At 37.7% G+C, this 24,553-nt stretch overlaps 1 protein-coding gene across 1 annotated transcript in view; it reads right to left on the bottom strand.

Moving 5' to 3' along the window:
- SMARCAD1 (SWI/SNF-related, matrix-associated actin-dependent regulator of chromatin, subfamily a, containing DEAD/H box 1) overlaps positions 1-12,622 on the bottom strand; it is a 496,186-nt gene extending 483,564 nt beyond the window's left edge. The window contains exon 1 of the mRNA XM_053700170.1: positions 12,554-12,622. The gene's annotated coding sequence lies outside the window, so the exon portion shown is untranslated. The remainder of the gene's footprint in view (positions 1-12,553) is intronic.
- Between the last annotated feature and the right edge of the window lie 11,931 nt (positions 12,623-24,553).

Below are 24,553 nucleotides of genomic sequence, written 5' to 3'. Positions count from 1 at the left end.
CGTTCTTGGTGAGAAACTTGACCAGGAATATGATTACAAGGTGAGGCTGGAGGAGAAGACCTTGTGCCGATATGCTGCCTCCCCTTGTCAGCTGTGGTGGGTCTGCGAGCGCAGTGCATACTGCAGGTCTTAGTAACTAACCGACTGGATGCGTCTGTGCACTGCTTAGATCAGCTTGTGATGTCTAATCAAACTCTGATCACTAATATATGTTAGCTACTAATAACTAGCTTTCTCTGCATTCATGAACCCACAGAGTAAATAGTAAACAGACACTTAAAAAGTTTAATTACTCGAATGATGGTAATTACTGTATGTTGTTTCATGTAAAGGGCAGTGATTGTTTCAAAGTGTATTCTTCTTTCCCTCCCTTAACTCCCTCCCTTATTTCTTTCCCTCCCTCGCTCCATTCTTTCACTCCTTTTTGTTCCCTCCCTTATTTTCTCCCTCCTTTTCTCTTCTCTCTCTCCCTTCTTTACTTTCCCTCCCTTCTCTCAGGCCCAGAGGCAGAATTTTTTTTCACTTTTTTTTTTTTATTGAAAATTTTTCTGCAGGCCATTTTTAAATAAAAATTAAATTTTAAATTAGGCAGTTACACTAAAGCACCAGTTCAATCGCAATGTGTTGGATAATTAAAGAATAAATGCATTTTTTAACGTTTAATAATATAGTGCAGTAGTTGAAAATTGTATTGCAAATTACCTGCAAACAAACTAAGTTATAAAACGTTTCTAATTAAATTTGTTTCCTTTTCTCTTTGTCTAACATAGAAATGTAGTAATAAAAAGGTGCAATGCTCATAAGAACGTCTTACATTCAGAACAAACAGCTTTGCAGACTGGGAAAGGCTAGGGGAGTGTTTGAAGTTAACAGTCAAATATGCAGTAGCACTGTAAAGTAGTAGTGCATTTATTATTAACGGGCTATTTTCAAACAGCTCTTTTCTCTTGATGCACTGGACACTTAAACGGTGCAGCCAGAACACAGCTCTGAAGAGTAGAGCTGCAAAGTTAAAGCATAAGTCTAACAGTTCCTGCATGGGTTCTGTTCTTTCAGCAGACATGCTGCATTTTCTGCAATTACATCTCAGATCACTGTATGTTCTGCCTTGGGGCTCTCAGGGAGAAAAATGGTATGAGATGCATGCAATTCAACCCACCTGTTTGCAAGTGTTTTGCTAGCCAATTTTCTTTTCAATTGTTATAAATAAAAAAATATAATTTTACACACTGTCCCCAAAAAAATATTAAAGGGAAAACAGGCCTAAAACCTTTTTAATTTTATTTTTTTATTTTTTTTTGGGGGGGGGCAGCAGAATTTTGAGTGTCTAGGGCAGCAAAAAACCTAAATACGCCACTGACTTCTAGTCAACAGCTGAAGCTTTTTTCCCGAGCCGGTGATGCACTAAAGGAATGCTGAAGATGGCAGACACAAGCTGCATTTGGCAATTTTTGTAGCTGGATTTCAAAGATCTGGTATTACACTTTCACAAGAAGAAATACGTCTCTGAAAATTGCTGAATGCAACTTCAGCAGTCATTTATTGCCCAAAGGCACCAATGCATATGTCTAGATGGCACTCACATTTAACAGCACTGACCTTGACTGCTTCAGACTGTGAAGCTTATGGTGCCCTTTGAAACAAGCTGTATGTGAGGGAGTACTCCAGAAGGTTGTTTTGGAAAAGCTTCCGAAGAAATTAAATGCTCTATCAGCACTCTATGCCCAGAGTAGTTTAGAGGCAGGATAAAATAAACTTTATTGTTTCTCTTTAACCCCTTAATGACCACAGCACTTTTCCATTTTCTGTCCGTTTGGGACCAAGGCTATTTTTACATTTCTGCTGTGTTTGTGTTTAGCTGTAATTTTCCTCTTACTCATTTACTGTACCCACACATATTATATACCGTTTTTCTCGTCATTAAATGGACTTTCTAAAGATACCATTATTTTCATCATATCTTATAATTTACTATAAAAAACATTATAAAATATGAGGAAAAAATTGAAAAAAAAACACACTTTTTCTAACTTTGACCCCCAAAATCTGTTACACATCTACAACCACCAAAAAACACTGTGCTAAATAGTTTCTAAATTTTGTCCTGAGTTTAGAAATACCCAATGTTTACATGTTCTTTGCTTTTTTTGTAAGTTATAGGGCCATAAATACAAATAGCACTTTGCTATTTCCAAACCATTATTTTTCAAAATTAGCGCTAGTTACATTAGAACACTAATATCTTTCAGGAATCTCTGAATATCCATTGACATGTATATATTTTTTTTTAGTAGACATCCCAAAGTATTGATCTAGGCCCATTTTGGTATATTTCATGCCACCATTTCACCGCCAAATGCGATTAAATACAAAAAATCTTTCACTTTTTTACTAATTTTTTCACAAACTTTTGGTTTCTCACTGAAATTATTTACAAACAGCTTGTGCAATTATGGCTTAAATGGTTGTAAATGCTTCTCTGGGATCCCCTTTGTTCAGAAATAGCAGACATATATGGCTTTGGCGTTGCTTTTTAGTAATTAGAAGGCTGCTAAATGCCACTGCGCACTACACGTGTATTATGCCCAGCAGTGAAGGGGTTAATTATGGAACATGTAGGGAGCTTTTAGGGATACTTTTAGCTTTAGTGTAGTGTAGTAGACAACCCCAAGTATTGATCTAGGCCAATTTTGGTATATTTCATGGCGCCATTTCACCGCCAAATTAAAAAAAACGTTACATTTTTCACAATTTTAGGTTTCTCACTGAAATCATTTACAAACAGCTTGTGCAATTATGGCACAAATGGTTGTAAATGCTTCTCTGGGATCCCCTTTGTTCAGAAATAGCAGACATATATGGCTTTGGGGTTGATTTTTGGTAATAAGAAGGCCGCCAAATGCCGCTGCATTTCACACGTGTATTATGGCTAGCAGTGAAGGGGTTAATTATGTAGCTTGCAGGGTTAATTTTAGCTTTAGTGTAGAGCTCAGCCTCCCACCTGAAACATGAGACCCCCTGATCCCTCCCAAACAGCTCTCTTCCCTCCCCCACCCCACAATTGTCCCCGCCATCTTAAGTACTGGCAGAAACTCTGCCAGTACTAAAATAAAAGCTATATTTGGGCTTTTTTGGGGGGTTTTTGGCATATTTACATATGCTGCTGTGTAGGATCCCCCCTTAGTCCCCAACCTCATTGATCCCCCACCAAACAGCTCTCTAACCCTCCCCCTCTGCCTTAATGGGCGCCATCTTGGGTACTGGCAGCTGTCTGCCAGTACCCAGTTTAGCAACAAATGTGCCTTTTTTTTTAAAAAAAAAAATGCCCTTTTCTGTAGTGTAGCTTTCCCCCCCCCCCCCAAGACCAACCCCCCACCCCGTCTTGATCCCTTAGATGTTTATTTCTATATTTGAAAACATTTTATTTTTAACTTTTACCACTTTTATTTTTCTGTAGTGTAGCCGTTCCCTCCCGCTCCCGCCCCGTGCACGCGCCCGCCCGCCACCCCCCGTGCACGCGCTCCCGTCCCCCCCGCCCCCGATCGCGCCCTCCTTCCCTCCACTCGGCACATCGATGGCCTCCCACCCGCCTCCCAGACTTGCTCCCACCCACCAACGATACCGGCCACCGATGTCCGGTGCAGAGAGGGCCACAGAGTGGCTCTCTCTGCATCGGATGGCCAAGGGGGGGTTATTGCAGGATGCCTCCATATCGAGGCATCACTGCAATAACCGGAAAGCAGCTGGAAGCGAGCAGGATCGCTTCCAGCTGCTTTCCAGACCAAGGACGTACGCCACACGTCCTCGGTCATTAACTGTCTTTTTTTTGAGGACGTGTGGCGTACGTCCTTGGTCATTAAGGGGTTAAAAGATGGGTGAAAATGTTAAAATCCAATATCACAAGCAATTTTTGCTAATGTCAATGTATTGGGTGTGTCCCTGAATTTTTGGCTGATTAGAGGTACTACAAACTAAGTCATGACACAAACACATGATACTACGTACTATTACACATGTGAGACAATTAAAGGGACAGTCAAGTCCAAAAAAAACTTTCATGATTTAAATAGGGCATGCAATTTTAAACAACTTCCCAATTTACTTTTATCACCAATTTTGCTTTGTTTGCTTGGTATTCTTAGTTGAAAGCTAAACCTAGGAGGTTAACATGCAAATTTCTTAGACCTTGAAGAATGCCTCTAATCTGAATAGATTTTGACCACTAGAGGGCATTAGTTCACATATTTCATATAGAAAACATTGAGCTCATGCACGTAAAGTGACCTAGGAGTGAGCACTGATTGGCTAAACTGCATGTCTGTCAAAAGAACTGAAATAAGGGGGCAGTCAGCAGAGGCTTAGATACAAGATAATTACAGAGGTAAAACGCGTATTATAACTGTGTTGGATATGCAAAACTGGGGAATGGGTAATAAAGGGATTATCTTTCTTTTTAAACAACAAAAATTCTGGTGTTGACTGTCCCTTTAAAGCTTCTAAAATAATTATTTGTGCACCCCATGTGATATGAACTTGGCCATCACTGCTTTAAATTAATAAATTATTTGCGATGCTCCTTGTTGCATGATAACATTATTTAGGGAATATGTCAAAACAATTTAGACAGGAGAAGAAAAAAAAAATCACCATTACCCTGCATTTGACAGTTTATTCCTTACGTGGTTTCAGATGCTTTGCTCATTTAGAAAACAGAACAAAAAGAGCAGTTGTTGTGTTGTCATGAAGCATCGATCTAATGTTGGTCTAAACTAATTTTGCACTCAAATATCCTATCTTTATACACACAGGGTTGTAAAATGTAACTATAACTTGTTACTAGTGAGGGGGGAAAAAAGGTTACCAGTCTAAACAATGTTACAGAAAGGCAGACCAAACTTTCTCACTCACTCATCCTCTGCAAAGTAAAGCTAGTGTAAGACTAGTGCATTTTTGGACATTTAGACCACTAGAGGGCATTAGTTCACATGTTTCATATAGATAACATTGAGCTCATGCACGTAAAGTGACCTAAGAGTGAGCACTGATTGGCTAAACTGCATGTCTGTCTAAAGAACTGAAATAAGGGGGCAGTCAGCAAAGGCTTAGATACAAGATAATTACAGAGGTAAAATGTGTATTATTATAACTGTGTTGCATATGCAAAACTGGGGAATGGGTAATAAAGGGATTATCTTTCTTTTTAAACAACAAAAATTCTGGCGTTTACTGTCCCTTTAACAAAATTCGACTTTTTATATTGGGAATAGGTGCTCCACTTATAGTGACAGTAAAATTTGAATGCCCTATCAATACAATGTTTCAAACACAGTTAAAAACAATATTAATAAATTGAGAACACAGAGATTCTGGCTAACTGCTGAATAATTCCATGGATCCAAGGTGATGTAAAACAGCTCTGATCTTTATTAGGACGGTGCCAAGGAAATATAATATACAGTGCTCTTAAAAATAATAAATTACTGATTGTGTGTGCACGCGTTTCCCAACATTACATGAATATGATATAAGGCCTGACAGCCATACATTCAGAGATATGCCCAATACATTGACAATAGCAAAAATTCCTTGCGATTTTGGATTTTAACATTTTCACCCATCTTTTAAAGAGAAACAATAAAGGTTATATTTTATTGTATCCTGCCCTTAAACTAAACTGGTCTGGGCATAGAGTGCTGATAGAGCATTTTCTTTCTTTGGAATCTTTTCCAAAACCTTCTTCTGCATGTTAATATATGATGCTAGCACTACTCCCCTATCAAACAATTTACATTTGTGTTATTTAAACTGGGAATCATAAATTAAGTGACAGGGGAGTTTGCCTATATACAGGCAGTCCCCGGGTTACAGACATCCGACTTAAAGGGACACTGTACCCAAAAAAATTCTTTCGTGATTCAGATTGAGCATGAAATTTTAAGAAACTTTCTAATTTACTCCTATTATCAAATTTTCTTTATTCTCTTGGTATCTTTATTTGAAATGCAAGAATGTAAGTTTAGATGCCGGCCCATTTTTGGTGAACAACCTGGGTTGTCCTTGCTGATTGGTGGATAAATTCATCCACCAATAAAAAAAGTGCTGTCCAGAGTACTGAAACCAAAAAAAAAGCTTAGATGCCTTCTTTTTCAAATAATGATAGCAAGAGAACGAAGAAAAATTGATAATAGGAGTAAATTAGAAAGTTGCATGCTCTATCTGAATCACTAAAGAAAAAATTTGGGTTCAGTGTCCCTTTAAAGGGATATGAAACCCAAACATTCTCTTTCATGATTCAGATAGAGAATACAATTTTAAACAACTTTCCAATTTACTTCTATTATTTAATTTGCTTCCTTCTCTTGTTATTTGCTGAAAGGTTTATCTAGGCAAGTTCATGAGCAGCAGAGAAACTAGGTTCTAGCTGTTGATTGGTGGCTGCATATATATATTGAATATGATTGGCTCACCCATGTGTTAAGTTAGAAACTAGTAGTGCATTGCTGCTCCAACGAATTATACCAAAAGAATGAAACAGATTAGATAATAGAAGTAAATTAGAAAGTTGTTTAAAATCGTATTCTGATTCATTAAAGAAAAAATTTGGGTTTCATGTACCTTTAAGTACAAATCATACTTACAAACTGAGAAAATAGAGCTTTATCGACAATCCTTCTTTCCAGGATAACCCAAAATCCAATTGTCACAAGGACAGAATGTGATGTGAAATTTTCTGAACAAGGGCACAGATAGCAAAACAAACTTCCCTATGCTATCCAAAACTAAAAAAAAAAATGTTTGGCTAGAGTTTCACAAAAAAAAAAAAAAAAAAAAAAAAAAGCCTGTTCCAACTTACATACAAATTCAGCTTAAGAAACTATCTTGTTCGTAACCTGGGGACTGCCTGTAGTGCCATTGTGTATATATTGAGGGAGTACACCAGCCTCCACTTCCTTGGCTTATTCTAGTAGCTGCTCTAAGGAGGAGGAAGGCAGCAAATAACACAGTGTCCGCTGTCTCTGATAGCGTTGGGTGATTTTATGAATAGTCAGATGATCGTAAGAATGGTGGCCAGGATAGTCACGCACTGCTCTATCTGAAGTTTAAATGTCCCTTTAAAACTAAGAATTTACAACTTGTAGTCTGTTCTTTGGTGTTTTGTGAACAGAACAAAACTGGAATCTGGATAAAAATCACTACAAGGGATTCTATGATTCAAATAGAGCAGACAGTTTAAGCAACTGTATTGTTCCCATCTATTATCAAAATTGCTTTGTTTTCTTGGTATCCTTTTTTGAACAGTAACCTAGGTATGCCTCAGGAGTATTGCATTGGTCTTCAGCACTACAGGTAGCAGTATTTACAACACTGTTTAGTAATGTTAGTTAAAAACACTGCTGCCTTAGATGGCTGAAGACACACGCATGCTGCTGAGCTCTTATAAATCTACCTAGATCTACTCTGGAAACCAAAAGAACAAAACATATTTGATTATAGAAGTAAAATTGAAAGTTTTTTCCAAATTGTATAAATAATCAAGACCATGGAAGTTTTTTTTTACTTTACCGTCTCTTTAAGAATATTAATTTAAATAGAACCACTAAACACAGTAGAATAGCATGATTACTAAATGTATAAAACAATGCAAATGCACTTAGTTTGAATTTCAAATTATTAGTAGATTTTTATCTGACAAAATGTCCAGTTAGTTACATTTTTCTTCCTAATTCATCATGTGACTGCCAACAGCCAATCACAAAATGCATATACTCTGAATTTTGCACATGCTCAGTAGGAGCTGGTGCCTCAGAGTATGCATATAAAAAGAATGTGCATATTTAGATAATGGAAATTAACTGGAAAGTTGTTTAAAATTGATTGCGCTATCTAAATCATGAAAGTTTAATTTTTACTTGGTTGTCCCTTTAAGTGACTTGCACCTACATCTTTAAAAATATAGTAGCTTTGCTTTAAAATCAGGGATGACCAACTGGCGGCCTGAAGGCTACACGTGGCCCTTGTGGAAAAATTGAACAATGTGCGCCATAGTTGTGTGGCCCTAGGGAAAAACAGAACTAAATTGTGCTATGGGGTGACCTTAACTCAAAAAAGCCCTCTGAAGGGAAGAACATCAGGAAGAGTGTACCCAGCAACCCTGTGCTTTTGGACATATATTATTTAATAGCCATAAAATTGTATACAGTACTTAAAGGGACAGTCAAGTCCAAAAAAAAAAAACTCATGATTTAAATAGGGCATGCAATTTTAAACAACTTCCCAATTTACTTTTATCACCAATTTTGCTTTGTTCTCTTGGTATTCTTAGTTGAAAGCTAAACCTAGGAGGTTCATATGCAAATTTCTTAGACCTTAAAGACTGCCTCTAATCTGAATAGATTTTGACCACTAGAGGGCATTAGTTCACATATTTCATATAGAAAACATTGAGCTCATGCACGTAAAGTGACCTAGGAGTGAGCACTGATTGGCTAAACTGCATGTCTGTCAAAAGAACTGAAATAAGGGGGCAGTCAGCAGAGGCTTAGATACAAGATAATTACAGAGGTAAAACGCGTATTATAACTGTGTTGGATATGCAAAACTGGGGAATGGGTAATAAAGGGATTATCTTTCTTTTTAAACAACAAAAATTCTGGTGTTGACTGTCCCTTTAAAGCTTCTAAAATAATTATTTGTGCACCCCATGTGATATGAACTTGGCCATCACTGCTTTAAATTAATAAATTATTTGCGATGCTCCTTGTTGCATGATAACATTATTTAGGGAATATGTCAAAACAATTTAGACAGGAGAAGAAAAAAAAAAAATCACCATTACCCTGCATTTGACAGTTTATTCCTTACGTGGTTTCAGATGCTTTGCTCATTTAGAAAACAGAACAAAAAGAGCAGTTGTTGTGTTGTCATGAAGCATCGATCTAATGTTGGTCTAAACTAATTTTGCACTCAAATATCCTATCTTTATACACACAGGGTTGTAAAATGTAACTATAACTTGTTACTAGTGAGGGGGGAAAAAAGGTTACCAGTCTAAACAATGTTACAGAAAGGCAGACCAAACTTTCTCACTCACTCATCCTCTGCAAAGTAAAGCTAGTGTAAGACTAGTGCATTTTTGGACATTTAGAGCACTGTATTTGTGTGTTTGTATAATTTATATTATTTGCTTGACAAACCCACAGCAACCATACACAATGGTACCTCAAAGCTTGGGACTGGCAAATAAGTATGTGAACCTTGGTGAGCCCTATTATCGAACAACTGCATTGTTGCCAACATTTTAAAGCATTTATTTGCACCCTGTGGCCACCTGAATCATGTTGTGAATTGTACTCAGTATGTCAATTGCAGTTTCAATAAGCGCACCAATACAAACTTAGCCCATAAAACTATTCACAATCCCAATTAAAAAAAAAAAAAAAAAAAAAAAAAAAAAAATCCAGCAGCTCCGGGGGCATGAATTACCTTCTCTGTAAGGCCAACACACAACAGGTAAGTAGCCTCCAGATGTACATGGACAATAGACAGACTTAAAACACAATTTATAGCTTTGTTTATTAACCTTTTAAAGCCGTTATGCCGTTCCATTCCGTCATAATTAGACTGGGCTTTAAAGCCGTTATGACGGAATGGAACGTCATAACTAACGGCTGTCCTGAAGCCTTCTGTGCTTCAGGGATTTAATCGCGGTCTGGAGGGCGTTCCTAGGATTGTAGGGACGCCCCCCAGATGCGATCCAATAATTGAAATCTCGCGATCGTATGCACGATCGCGTAGTTTCAATTTGTCTACATCGGAACAGTTGTTCCGATGTAGGCACTTTAACCCTGTCACGAAAGGGTTAATATGCAAAAGATGTATTTGGTGACTCATTTTTGTCAACAATAACTGGAAACTGCAAAAGCACTACACTAAGTTCTGAACCCAATAAGGAGTTACACAATATCTTGCTAACAAACAGGAGATTATCTACCTATATGTTCCTCTAAATTTGAGAATGTATCAGTAATTACAGTGGACATCCTATATACAGGCAATGATGGATTTTCTAGATTACACGTGTGACGATACCTTGGCATCACTATAATAATATTTAATATCAGGAAAACAGATTTTAAAAAAGTGTATATGCTTCTAAAATACCTTATTCTTAAAGTGAAGGTCAATTTTTCTTATTCACAAGACTTAATGTATAAACTAATGTTAAAATTATTGCAGTCGCTTATTTTATATGTTTAAAAAAATAATCCTTTACATATAAATAGTATTTATAATCTACCGCCGTTTGCGCTCTACGCTCCGCCCCATCAACACTTCCTTGTTCTTATCGGATGAAGTAGCATTGTCTGTTAGCAGCGGACTACGCTCGTGCACCCGTTATAGATTTGAACTGCGCATGCGTATCCGCAGCTCAATGGCGCATGCGTTCAAGTAAGTGCCGTGACTTAGTATCCAAACTCTATTAGTATGTGAGATGCGCTGCGCTATCAAAATTACCTGTTAGTATTTTTGGAAGCGGTTTCGCAATAATCCAAGTGAGAGCGATGCTGTCAATTCAATGTTACAATGGACTGGGAGAACTGACAACGCATGCGCGTTACATGAACAAGCATGCCGATGATGATGCGCTGTTTGCATAAACGCATGCGCATAAGATGGCGATGACCAAATAGAAAAGGGGCTGGACGCCATGGGGGTAAAATAACGATAGGAGCGAAAATATGTCAATCACTGAAGGCACTCTGGCGGGCGGTTTGTACAGAATAAACGGAGCGGGTCAAACAAGTAAAAAATAAAACTTCTTATTGTGTTTTCATATATTTTGATGAATGAACATCATAATGATTTTTGCTGATAGATTGAAATTTGATATCCAGAACGCAAGACTTGACCTTCACTTTAAAGTTTAAAATCACAAGGGTGTACACTTTTTAAAATGGTTTTGTTAATATATTTTATTTTGGTTTTCCCACAAACAATTGTCATCACACGTAATAGGACTGTACTAAGTAAAGACATCATGTCAGTCCTGAAGGTAAAAGTAGCAATTGCCCTTTGGTTTAATCAATATTCTAAAAAAAAAATTAAATAAAAAAGTGCTTTTGTTTCAACGTTTTATTATAAAAAAACTTTTCTTTGTATGTGTTTAACCTATCCAAAAAGGTAAACGCTCAGTTGTGCATCATAGTATTCTTGTGCTGATGCAGATGACTGAAAGTGACTGGAACATACATAGGTGCCCGCTCTTGATTGGCTCAACAGCCAAATATGTTCCTGATTATGTAAGGAACAAATTTGTTTAAAAGTAAAATCTATTAAAGGAATACTAAACCCAATTTTTTTTTTTATTTTAAGATTCAGATAAAGCATGCAATTTTAAGCAACTTTCTCATTTACTCCTATCAATTTTTCTTTGTTCTTTTGGTTTCTTTATTTGAAAAAGCAGGAATGGAAACTTAGAAGCTGGCCCATTTTTGGTTCAGAACCCTGGATAGCGCTTGCTGATTGGTGGCTACATTTAGTCATCTGAACCAAAGATGGGCCAGCTCATAAGCTTACATTCCTGCTTTTTCAAATAAAGATACCAAAAGAATGAAGAAAATAGGAGTAAATTATAAAAGTTGCTTAAAATTGCATGCTTTATCTGAATCAACAAAGAAAAGAAATGGGTTCAGTAACCCTTTAAAAGTGACATCTCATCCAACATTTTTCTTTCATGATTAAGATAGAACATACCATTTCATACAGGTTTAAAATGTACTTATATTATCCCTTTTCCTTCATTGTCTTTTTATCCTTTATTGAAGGATCTGCACTAGATAGATCACTGGAAGTTAGCTGAAAACAGCAGTGAGCCAATGATAATAGACATATATGCATTCACCAATCAACAGCTAGCTATCAGATCCTGAGCCTATCTAGCTATGACTTTCAACTAAGGATACCAAAATACAAAAACAATTTTGATATAGAAGTGAATTTCAAAGCTGTTAAAAAGAAACATGTTGGCTTTCATGTCCCTTTAATTGCTGTACGTTTACAACAAAATGGCCAATTAATTCTACATCTAGCAATGCTGCTCAAATTGAATTCCTAAAATAGATTTTTGGCAGCCTTCATAATTCCAAAAGGTAACTTTTAGCGAATCGCGGCTTCATGTTTTACATAGTCACATAGCTCTTGTCAATCGTAAAATCATTAATATAAAACAGTATGAAGATTATTGGTGGAACAATAAAGCCAACACCTGAAGTAATAACTTTATTCACAGATGTTCATTATGTAAGATACACGTCACCACATCAGAAAGAACACCGTTGTTTTTTTGCTTTCCGAGCCCTTTATGATTATATAAATCCACTTGCGTGAAATACAATAAACCTGTCAAGTACTGCGTGTACACTGACACAATGGCTAAGTAGCCGGCTCCTTCTTACACAAACAGAGCCTGCCACGGGGTACATGACAAAACAGTACCGGACGCTCCCAGCCCCGAGGGTCACATTCATTCCGTACAAACTAAATACATATATACCTCGCCTTTTTTCTTCCTTTCCCGCGGGTTCTTAGGGACCACAAACGCGCGCCGACTGATGACGACACCACACCGGGTCAGGGGAGACAGCGAGTGTTACGTCACACGCGCTACGCTCCACCCCTTCATGGCATCTTCAGTTGCCAAACGCCTGCTCTTTTGTCAATGGAAGGAGTGGTAGAGGATCAAACGTGGTGACGTCAACTGACACCGGCGTAGCAGACTAGTGCCAGAGCCAATGTTATAAAATATCAATGTCCAGATATAAATAAAGTTTGTTTTGCGTATCTTTTTATACAGACAATATTTATTATTAGTTTCCTTCTATGTATTTAGGTTGACACTTTCTAAACAAGTATATTGTAAGAAACCATTGCAACCTTCTATTACATAGTGCAGTAGATACATGGAATAGCTTACAAGGAGAAGTGGTAGACAATAAAGTTCACGTTTCAGCCATATTAAATTAAAGGGACATAAAATACCAACATTTTTCTTACATGATTCATATAGAGCATGTGATTGTGAAAACTTTCTTATTTACTTTATTATCTAATTTGTTTTGTTCTCTTAGTAACCTTTGTTGAAAAGGATACCCAGGTAGACCCATCAGCTGCTGATTGCGGGCTGCACATATATGCCTCTTGTCATTGGTTTACTGATGTGTTCAGCTAACGCCCAGTAGTGCATTTTTGCTGCTTTAACAAAGGATATCATCAAGAGAATGAAGCAAGTTAGATAATAGAAGTACATTGGAAAGTTGTTTAAAAGTTAATTCTGTACCTGAATCATGAATTATTATTTTTTTTTGGGGTGGGGGGGGGGTTGCAAGAAAATGGTCATGGGCTAAATAGAACATATTTTCCAACTATAATTTTTCTTTAAAGGATACTATGTTTCATGTATAGAAATAAAGACACTACAAGCTGTTAGTATGAGGAATCATATTGAACTAAATAACTACATCCAGGTCAGAGATAGGAACAGGAAACAGGAAGTATAAGGCAATGCAATATTACCATAAACAGAGTCACAGTATTTGCATAATAACTACATAACATCTCCCCTTTTTACATTCAATCCAAAATTTGCTAACAATTTACCTAAAACAGATCCTGAACAGTCTTAAACATAACATACTAAATTACTGTTAGATACACTACAGATTGAGTCTATCTGGAGGTCTTGAAACTCGACCACTACGCAAAGCCACAGGGATTTTGCCTGGGTGAAGCTGTTCAGCTCCAGAAGGTGTTAAGGAGCTGCCCTCTGTCCCTGCTGGTGTGTTTGGCACGGATGAACTTGCTGGTATAAGAGGCTGCATTATGGCATCCTCATTGTATCTTTCTGATATGACAGCAGTATTGTCTCTGCCTTGCTTATGTTGTCCAGTATCACTAGGTGCATTGAGAGCCTCAGAATGCTCAAGTGCTGGATGCTTATAGGTTTGTGTGGTGAGATGTTCTGCCACTCGCAGGTCCACTCCATTGCGGCAGTAGAGCCTGCCTTCCACATCCACAAGATATGAGCGAGGAGCAACTCTCTGAACACAGGTACCCAGTTTCCAGCGACCAGTCCTTTCACCAGGGAGCGGCTTCATACGGATTGGCTCTCCAATGCTTAGTTCAGGTAAGTCTTTGGCAGACACATCGTATGTCAGTTTGGATATCTGTTTTCTCCGTTGCAGCTTCTCCAGTACCCCTGTTACCACACAAGGTTCAAGTAATTTATTTGCCACTGGCAATGAAGTCTTCCGCCTCCTTGACATCAAGCGATGTGCAGGACTGCTGTCCATGCCTTCAGTTGGGGTGTTCCTCCAATGTAGAATGGCTTTCCATGGGTCATTACCTTCATACTTTGCAAAGATTGTTCACTATCTTTACAGCTGATTCCGCTTTGCCATTAGCTTGAGGGTGCCGTGGGGAAGAGGTAAGATGCTCAAACCCCCAATCTGTAGAGAACCGTCTGAATTGTTCACATGCAAACTGAGGTCCATTATCTGATATGACCCTGTCTGGCTGTCCATGACGTGCAAACTGTGCTTTACAACGCTTGATTGTAGTTTCAGCAGACAGGTCAGGAAGGAGCTCAATCTCCCAAAAGTCAGAGTAGTGATCAACGATTAGTAGAAAATCTTGCCCAGCATAATTCAGTAAATCCATGCTTACAATTTGCCAAGGCCGTGTGGGCAGCACATGTGACATCATGGGTTCTTTCTGTTGTGCCTGTGCATATTCATTGCATGCTGAACAACGGCTAACAAAGTCTCTAATCTCATTTTGCATGTTAGGCCAATATAGGGTATCTCGTGCCTGTCTATAGCATGCTTCACCACCAATGTGACTGGCGTGAATACGCGTCAGCATCTCCAATCTTAATGATTTAGGAATGATGACCCTTGACCCCTTGTACAGTACACCATCCTGAATGCCGATTTCGTCTCGGAAAGTCCAATATTCTCTTACAATGAATGGTACCTCTGCCTTTGAATCTGGCCAACCATTCAGAACAACATACTTAAATAATCTGAATGATTAATCTGCGACAGGACTTCCAGATTGTGTTGAACATTGCAAACTGTGTGTTGTGCACTCTCAGGTGTACCACTTGCTGCTGTAGCTCTGCTAAGAGTGTCACTAATGTACATTTCAGGTCCAGGTTTATAGACAACATTTAGGCAATAATTTTGTAATGTGAGCAACATGCTCTGTAGACGTTTTGGTGCACACAAAAGTGGTTTCTTGAAAATAGATATCAGAGGCTTATGGTCAGTTTCTGCCGTGATCTCGTCACGACCATAGAGGTAGTGATGAAAGCGCTGGCAGGCAAACACAATACTCAGACATTCCTTTTCGATTTGTGCATAGTTTTGCTCAGTAAGGGTCAGTGCCCTTGAAGCAAAAGCGATAGGCTGGTCAGCTTGCAATAGGCAACACCCAAGTCCATTTTTGCTTGCATCACTTTGAATAGTTACAGGTTTTGTAACGTCATAGTACTTCAGGACAGGTATATCTGTGACCAAACGTTTGATGTCCTGCACTGCATTGTCATGCTTAGGAAGCCAATGCCAAACTGCATCCTTGTCCAGAAGCCTTCTCAACGGCTCGCAAACCTCTGAGAGGTGTGGTAGGAATTTTGATAGGTAGGTAACAAATCCTATAAAGCACTGCAGGGATTTTACATTCGCCCAGCTGTGGCATATCCAGTATAGCTCTGATTTTTTCAGGGTCAGCCTTCAAACCCTCAAAGGATAGTATGTGTCCATGGAAGCGGACCTCTTTTACCTTGAATTGCAGTTTTTTCATGCCAAGTCTTAGTTTCACCTGCCTACAACGATTCATTAGTTCCAATAGTTTGCCATCATGATCTTGCTCTGCTTCCCTATCTGGGTCCCCACAGCCAACCACAAGGATGTCATCAGCTATTGGTTCGATACCACTGAGTCCAGACAATAGTTCATGTTGTTTACGTTGATACACCTCTGGTGCAACTGATACTCCAAAAGGCAACTTGAGCCATCTTTTTCTACCCCAGGGAGTTCAGAAGGTTGTCATGTAGCTACTTGCATTATCCAACTTACATTGTAAAAATGCATCACGGGCATCAACAAGCGTGAACAGACGTGCCTTAGGCAGCTTGTACAAAACATCCTCGAGAGTTGGCATGATTTAGTGAGATCGCCTCAGTGCCTGATTCAAGAATTTGGGATCTATGCATATTCTTAGCTTATCAGGCTTCTTTACAATCACCATGTTACTTATCCAATCAGTTGGTTCAGTCACTGTTGCTAAATGTCCATCAGCCTCATACTGGTCAAGCTGCGCCTTAACTGCCTGTTTTATGGCTACTGGCACATTGAGCGGTGCGCATTGTACTGGAGGGATACTCATGTCAAGGTCAAAATGAACTTCCCCTGGTACAGATTCTACTAGCCCAGTAAATACATCACTAAATTCCTTTAATAGCAAATGTTTTGTCAAGGGCCCTTTGAATTGATTGTCCATCATGTTGAGCTCTGCGGGGATAGGGAAATGCATCAGCCCTAGACGCTCACAGGTTGAGCCGGATAACAGTGGCTTTTGGCAGGCTTCCACAATTTCAAACTCTAGCTTGTGTGTCCTTCCACGTATGACACATTCTGTCCTGAAGAGTCCTAGAGATTTCATAATCTCACCTGAGTATAACTTTAGTCTGGTGTCACTTTGCAGTAGACGCACTTCTGGTGCTAACATCATTTTGTCTCTCAAACACATTACATCACATGTTGCTCCTGAATCAAGCTGGCAGGATTGGGGCTTATTATTTAAATTTAAAGTGACAAACCATTTCTTTCCTCTGGCTTGCACAGTGCCGATCAATTCAGATCAACAATATGTACCAGCGTACCGTAGTGTAAGTGCAGCACTGTCACCCATCCACCTTTGGCGGCCCGACGCAATCTGAGGTAGACCTGATCGATTCCAAGATAGCAAAGTGCATGGGTCATACCATTGCAGGAAGGTAAAGATCAGCAGTCTCTGTGCTTGCAGTTGCACCCAGCTCGGTTTTATCCCACAATATATCTGAGCTTGGTTTGGTAGGTAAGTTAGGGAGGGACAGGATGGATCAGCAGTCAGCACAGACGGAGGGGACACTGGCAAAACAGAAGTGTCACTGTGACTGTTGCCTCTACAAATAGTTTTTTTTAAGTTTTTTTTGCACCACCCCATATCCATAGTATTAAATTCAGTATTATATATATATATATATATATATATATATATATATATATATATATATATATATATATATACTGAATTTAATACTATGGGTATTCTATTTTAGTCTAGAACTCATTGCTCAAGTGAGCTCAATTCTTTGTAAATCTAGTTTTTGTAATGCATTTCTTTTTCATTTGGTTGCTACTGAAAACAAATGTATAGAATATGTATTACATACATATTCTAATCTATACATTTTTTTTTCAGTAGCAACCAAATGAAAAAGAAATGCATTACAAAAACTAGATTTACAAAGAATTGAGCTCACAAGTTCTAGACTAAAATAGAAATCATTGATTAAACCTCTCTGTGAGAGTAGACTAAAAGGTTTGAATGTTTGAATGTTTTCTCATTATGCCTTTACTTTAAGTGTAGAAAGTAAAATACCAAAACAATCGTATAACAGTTAAAAAAAAAGTCTGCCTATTTTTATATATATATATATATATATATATATATATATATATATATATATATATATATATATATATATATATATATATATATATATATATATGTCTCATTGGGGTTGGCAAATAATAACTGCTTAGTTAAAACAAGATGTTATATAATCAATATGTGTCACTGTCACTATAAATTTTGACTGGGCATAATAATGAAATAACATATTTTGATTATTCTAAGGTTGCCCTTGCAAGGTGGGAAAACTATTCCATTTCACTGGTTAGTTTATCAGTGAAATGGAATAGTTTTCACACTTTTCAAGGACAACCTCAGAATAATAAAAAAAAATTGATTTCATTATGCTCAGTAAAAATTGACAGTGACACATATTGATAATACATACAGATAATATAAGATATTTTGATTAAGCAGTTACTGTTTGAGACAGCAGTGCACCCACCATTGTTTTAAGCCTCTCTTTATCATAGTTATTTGATTTCATTAGGACAGTTGTATACATATATCTTATGTCTGTTAACTCAGTCAGAGATAGTATCTCTTTATTTTTACTTTTCTCTGTGTCTGCATTTATTTAAAGATGACTGCTGTTAACTTGTAATTCATTGCATTGTGCTTTTAATATGTACTTTCATCTTTTATACAAGTTTATATTCATAAAATGAGATAATGCAGTCTCATTTGAGTAATTTCAAAAAATAAACAGATTTTTTTTATTTATTAAAATATTGAATTGTGTTGTCAGCAAATCAAATATGATGTGTCAGCAAATCAAATTTAGTATTTTAAAGGAACATGAAAGTCATAATTAAACTTCCATGATTGCAATAAAAAAAAACCTTGAATTTACTTTTATTATTATTATTATTACTATTGTGTACTTTATTCTTTTGGTATCCTTTGTTGAACAGCATGCCTAGTGGGATTGTGCATTTCTTGAGCACCATATAGCAGCAGCAGTGTATTGATAACTTTTTATTCTTTGTGGAAAATGAGTACTTTTAAAAACAATCATATCTAGATATGCACTCAGCAGCATGTGTGTCTTGAAAACTTTAAAGGTATATGAAACCCATTTTTTTATTTCATAATTCAGATACAGCATGCAATTTTAAGCAACTTTCTAATGTACTCCTAAAAAACATGATAATAGGAGTACATAAGAAAGTTGCTTAAAATGTCTGCTCTGTCTGAATCAGGAAAGAAAACATTTGTGTTTCAAATTCTTTAAAGGGATAGGAAAGTCAAAATTAAACTTGCATGATTCTAATAGATCATGTCCCTTTACCTATATTTTATTAGCTGTTTAGAGAGGTTCAATGACATATAAATGTGTGTGTGACTGGCTGCGTGTGCCGTGTGTGAATTGATGGTAAAAATAAATAAAATTATAGCCTGGGAGTGACAGATGACAGTCAGACGACATTTCTGGACTCTGGAGATAGCTCAATGTTATTTTAAGTACTGTTTGCAAGTGTCTTTTTTCGCTAATGACTGAAGAAACTTGGCAACTGCACATTTTGGCAGATTCTGTTTATTTATATTTCCCTTCTCTTTTTGTATTCTTAATTGATTAACCCTTACACCTTCTTAAATGTTTGTATCTGCCAGTTTAAATTACTTGAGACAATATTTTATATCAGCAACCTTCTTAGTGTAATATAAATTACTTTAATTAGTTTCTTACCTGTATGGGTGTGTTGTAAATAATGCTAATTGCCCTTGTGCAACCTAAAAATTTAATTGTAAATTTAAGCTACCTCTATTGGGTTCATATATGGGATTCTCGGGCATATCATCATGGCCAGTGCCTCACCAGCCTCTGACCTCACCGCACGTCACTGGTGTGTAACTTTCCTAGTGATGGCTGTCTTTTACATGACAAACGTTAGCAAAGTGATTTGTTCTTCCACAAGACCTACAAGACTTCCCATAAGCTGGACATTGCTCTTTAATTCTTTGATGCACAGCCCCACAATATTTGCATGCTGTAGGGTTTGCAGCATTTGTGCTAAACAGGCAGCGTTGTTGCGGTTTGCTTATGTGTTGTCACTGCATTGCAATTTTTATGCTGTCGGTGTGCTGTCTGTCCTGTTCCATAACTTTCCAACGTTTGTCAGTGAGCTCTGCTGTACGGCACGTTTCAATGGCTGTGTTTAAAGTTAAGTCATGTTCTCTTAGTAGACGCCTGCGTGTGCTCTCACTAGCTACACCAAGAACAATTTTGTCCCTTATTAATTCATCTCTTAGTGTACCATATTCACAAGTTGCTGCCTTTTCTCTCAAGCGTGTAACAAAGTTATCAAGAGATTCTCCCTCTTCTTGTTTGCAGCATTTAAACATATACCTTTCATATATAACATTTTTAGCAGGTTTAAAATAAGCTTCCAGTGCATCTAAAATGGCTGTAACATTCTCTTTCTGCTCTGCTGTAAGGGTCAGATTGTGCTTATACACATGCCTGCATTCACTGCCCATGACCCTTCTCAGAGTTGCTGCCTGCACTGCAGCAGATTTCTCATTCAACCCTGTAGCCAGGGAATAATTTTCAAATTCAGCTCTGAAAATTTCTCAATTGCTGCTGCAATCCCCACTGATTCTCATTCCCTCTGGGGGAGGTATGCAATTCATGGCAGTCATATTGTCTTTAAGTCTCTAAGCTCTCAAATATCAGAAGAAATTTTATGCTGTAACTCACAAAGCTGTGCTGTATCTTAAAGCTGCTGTTCTCCAAACAAGAGGCTCAGTCCTGATTTCATTTTAGTTACTTCTCACACCATGTTTCATGTATAGAAATAAAGACACTACAAGCTGTTAGTATGAGGAATCATATTGAACTAAATAACTACATCCAGGTCAGAGGTAGAAACAGGAAGTATAAGGCAATGCAATATTACCATAAACAAACAGAGTCACAGTATTTGCATAATAACTACATAACATACTAAACCCAATTTTTATTGAAATTTGAGTTCTGGATACTGAGCAGCCTGATGAGGTCATGGGGCTTCCTAGAGCAACAACCCTACTAACCAACTGATTGGGAAAAGAGATGGGCTACCGCTAGACCTATACCACGGGCTCTCTCAATTTCATACAAGGATATGCTTAAAGGGACATGAAACCCAAATTTTTTCTTTCATGATTTAGAAAGAGCATACAATTTTAAACAACTTTCTAATTTACTTCTATTATCTATTTTGCTTCATTCTCTTGATATTCTTTGCTGAAAAGCATATCTAGATATGCTTAGTAGCTGCTGATTGGTAGCTGCACATAGATGCCGCCTGTGATTGGTTCACTGTGTGCATTGATATTTCTTCATTAAAGTATATCTAAAGAATAAAGCAAATTAGGTAATATAAGTAAATTGGAATGTTGTTTAAAATTATATTCTCTACCTTAATCATGAAAGAAAATTTTTGGTTATAGTGTCCCTTTAATTCCCCAAAGTTTTATAAATCAGCTTATATTTTCCATTGGGAACGCAAGTAACACTTCCAAGCAGACCATCAAGAGTGGTCTTTAGCTGCATTCCTTACTAAATATGCTCTGCACTGCACAACACTTCAAGAATTATACCTCAAAATATGCCATTAATGGCATCACACCCCACTAAGACTCAAATTTCTCCAATTAATTCTCCCCTATGCTGGAGAAATTGTGGCAATGTGGGCTCTCCAGCTCACATCTGGTGGGAGTGCCCAGTACTACAGCCCTTCTGGTCCTCTGTATTCTACAAATGCTCTTTGGTTAATTTCCCAATATCAAACACTGCTCAGACTGCATTATATCATTTAGGCCTGAAACATCTATCATTACCAGACAAACTTTACACCATCTACCTGTTTACCGCGGCCAAACTATCTATAGTTAGACACTGGAAACAGACTGACCCTCCAACCTGGAAGGAAACCTGTAATGCTATGGACTTTCTTGAAATAATGGAAGGCCCCATATTCTCCCTACATAACAAAACAGACCTCCATACACTGATCTGGGAATCCTAAAGAAGGACAAAATAAGAGATGAATCAACCCAGTAGACACACTTATTTTAAAGGTCATAGTCAACCAGCTTTTTCCGAGCTGGAATCAGGAATTAAGAAGCAGCGGTCTTAAGACTGCTGCTCCTTAACTTGTCCGCCACCTCTGAGGCAGCGGACAGCAATCAGCCCGATCATATACGGTCGGGTTGATTGACACGGCCTGTTAGCGGCAGATTGGCCGTGAATGTGCAGGGTGAGGCATTGCACAAGCAATTAACTAGAAACGCTTGTGCAATGATAAATGCCGACAGCGTATGCTGTCAGCGGATCATGTCCGCCCTCACATTGATAAATCTACCCCATAGGCTCAGATTACAAGTGGAGCACTATCACACCAGTGAGAAGCACAAACAAGATTGAGAGGTCACAATATATTTTACTGCTAGAACCAGTATTACATGTCGCGCGTGAAAAATAAAATATTGAAACCTGCTTGCGTGAACTTAATTAATCCTTGCACTTGAGCAATAATCATATTAACTCTCGAAATATTAACCAAAGTAAATGGTAAAGTTGTTGTCACTGTTCATACAGGACTTAAAAAACCCAAACACTGGCCTCTTAAAGGGACACCGAACCCAAATTTTTTTCTTTGAGATAGAGCATGAAATTTTAAGAAACTGTCGGCTAGATTACGAGTTTTGCGTTAGGCTTAAAAAGCATCGTTAGCCAGTCCTAACGCTGCTTTTTAACGCCCGCTGGTATTACAAGTCTTGCAGGTACAGGTGTACCGCTCACTTTTTTGGCCAGACTTGGAAATACCGCAAATCCACTTACGTAAATTGCGTATCCTATTTTTTCAATGGGACTTGCATAGCGCCGGTATTACGAGTCTGACAAAAAGTGAGCGGTACACCCTCTCCTGTCAAGACTGGTACCGCATTTTAAAGTCAGTAGTTAAGAGTTTTATGGTATAACACTGTAGCATAAAACTCTTAACTAAAGTGCTAAAAAGTACACTAACACCCATAAACTACCTATTAACCCCTAAACCGAGGCCCTCCCGCATCGCAAATACTAAAACAAAATTTTTAACCCCTAATCTGCCGAACCGGACATAGCCACCACTATAATAAATATCTTAACCCCTAAACCGCCGCACTCCCGCCTCGCAAACATTAGTTAAATATTATTAACCCCTAATCTGCCGCCCCCAACGTCGCTGCCACTATACTAAAGTTATTAACCACTAAATCTAAGTCTAACCCTAACCCCCCTAACTTAACCCCTTAATGACCACAGCACTTTTCCATTTTCTGTCCGTTTGGGACCAAGGCTATTTTTACATTTCTGCGGTGTTTGTGTTTAGCTGTAATTTTCCCCTTACTCATTTAATGTACCCACACATATTATATACTGTTTTTCTTGCCATTAAATGGACGTTCAAAATATACCATTATTTTCATCATATCTTATAATTTACTATAACATTTTTTATAAAATATGAGGAAAAAATGGAAAAAAACACACTTTTTCTAACTTTTACCCCCAAAATCTGTTATACATCTACAACCACCAAAAAAAAAACCATGCTAAATAGTTTCTAAATTTTGTCCTGAGTTTAGAAATACCCAATGTTTACATGTTCTTTGCTTTTTTTGCAAGTTATAGGGCCATAAATACAAGTAGCACTTTGCTATTTCCAAACCACTTTTTTTCAAAATTAGCGCTAGTTACATTAGAACACTGATATCTTTCAGGAATCCCTGAATATCCATTGACATGTATATATTTTTTTTTAGAAGACATCCCAAAGTATTGATCTAGGCCCATTTTGGTATATTTCATGCCACCATTTCACCACCAAATGCGATCAAATAAAAAAAATTGTTCACTTTTTCAAAATGTTTTTCACAAACTTTAGGTTTCTCACTGAAATTATTTACAAAAAACTTATGCAATTATAGCATACATGGTTGTAAATGCTTCTTTGGGATCCCCTTTGTTCATAAATAGCAGACATATATGGCTTTGGTTTTGCTTTTTACTAATTAGAAGGCTGCTAAATGCGACTGCGCACCACACGTGTATTATGCCCAGCAGTGAAGGGGTTAATTATGGAGCATGTAGGGAGCTTCTAGGGTTAATTTTAGCTTCAGTGTAGTGTAGTAGACAACCCCAAGTATTGATCTAGGCCCATTTTGGTATATTTCATGCCACCATTTCACCGCCAAATGCAATCAAATTAAAAAAAATGCTAAATTTTTCACAATTTTAGGTTTCTCACTGAAATTATTTACATCATGTGCAACAGCATGTGCAATTATGGCACAAATAGTTGTAAATGCTTCTCTGGGATCCCCTTTGATCAGAAATAGCAAACATATATGACTTTGGCGTTGCTTTTTGGTAATTAGAAGGCCGCTAAGTGCTGCTGCGCATCACACGTGTATTATGGCTAGCAGTCAAGGGGTTAATTAGGTAGTTTGTAGGGAGCTTGCAGGGTTAATTTTAGCTTTAGTGTAGAGATCAGCCTCCCACCTGACACATCAGACCCCCTGATATCTCCCAAACAGCTCCCTTCCCTCCCCCACCCCATAATTGTCCCCGCCATCTTAAGTACTGGCAGAAAGTCTGCCAGTACTAAAATATGGTTGAAACAAAGAAACAGCACTAGCAAAGTGTGTTTGGAAACAAGAGGTGCGCCTATTCTATGCTATTCTTAAGGTGGAGCTTCTAATTATGGTGTTTTATGTGAGGTGTAATACAACAATAATACAACAATGAAATTATATATAGATGGTCAACAATATTAAGTGATAAATAACA

This window comes from Bombina bombina, chromosome 2 (assembly GCF_027579735.1).
Source record: "Bombina bombina isolate aBomBom1 chromosome 2, aBomBom1.pri, whole genome shotgun sequence".
In the NCBI taxonomy this organism is placed as follows: domain Eukaryota; kingdom Metazoa; phylum Chordata; class Amphibia; order Anura; family Bombinatoridae; genus Bombina; species Bombina bombina.
The sequence above is the reverse complement of the archived record's forward strand: the minus strand, read 5'-3'. Positions and strand labels throughout refer to the sequence as shown.